Source organism: Arachis duranensis, chromosome 10 (assembly GCF_000817695.3).
Source record: "Arachis duranensis cultivar V14167 chromosome 10, aradu.V14167.gnm2.J7QH, whole genome shotgun sequence".
NCBI classification, from domain to species: Eukaryota; Viridiplantae; Streptophyta; class Magnoliopsida; order Fabales; family Fabaceae; genus Arachis; species Arachis duranensis.
This window is the reverse complement of record NC_029781.3, coordinates 49,829,580-49,830,102: the sequence shown is the minus strand read 5'-3', so window position 1 is coordinate 49,830,102 and position 523 is coordinate 49,829,580. Positions and strand designations below refer to the sequence as shown.

The 523-nt window shown below is 42.3% G+C and overlaps 1 non-coding gene across 1 annotated transcript; it reads right to left on the bottom strand.

The window, feature by feature from the left end:
• Nucleotides 1–308: 308 nt before the first annotated feature.
• Nucleotides 309–416, bottom strand: LOC127743348 (small nucleolar RNA R71). Its single transcript, XR_008004740.1, has one exon. It is a non-coding gene; the product is annotated as a small nucleolar RNA R71 (small nucleolar RNA).
• Between the last annotated feature and the right edge of the window lie 107 nt (nt 417–523).

The window sequence follows — 523 nt, the reverse complement described above, 5'->3', positions numbered from 1 at the left end:
TCCCTGCCATTGGAGCAAACAATTTTGAGCTTAAGCCTCAATTAGTTTCTCTGATGCAACAGAATTGCAAGTTCCATGGACTTCCACTGGAAGATCCTCATCAGTTCTTAGCTGAGTTCTTGCAAATCTGTGACACTGTCAAGACTAATGGGGTTAACCCTGAGGTGTACAGACTTATGCTATTCCCTTTTGCTGTAAGAGACAGAGCTAGAACATGGTTGGATTCTCAACCTAAAGAAAGCCTGGACTCTTGGGAAAAGCTAGTCAATGCCTTCTTGGCAAAGTCCTTTCCACCTCAAAAATTGAGTAAGCTTAGAGTAGAAGTCCAAACCTTCAGACAGAAGGAAGGAGAATCCCTCTATGAAGCTTGGGAAAGATACAAACAATTAATCAGAAAGTGTCCTTCTGATATGCTTTCTGAATGGAGCATCATAGGTATTTTCCATGATGGTCTCTCTGAACTATCCAAGATGTCTTTGGATAGCTCTGCTGGAGGATCTCTTCATCTGAAGAAGACGCCTAC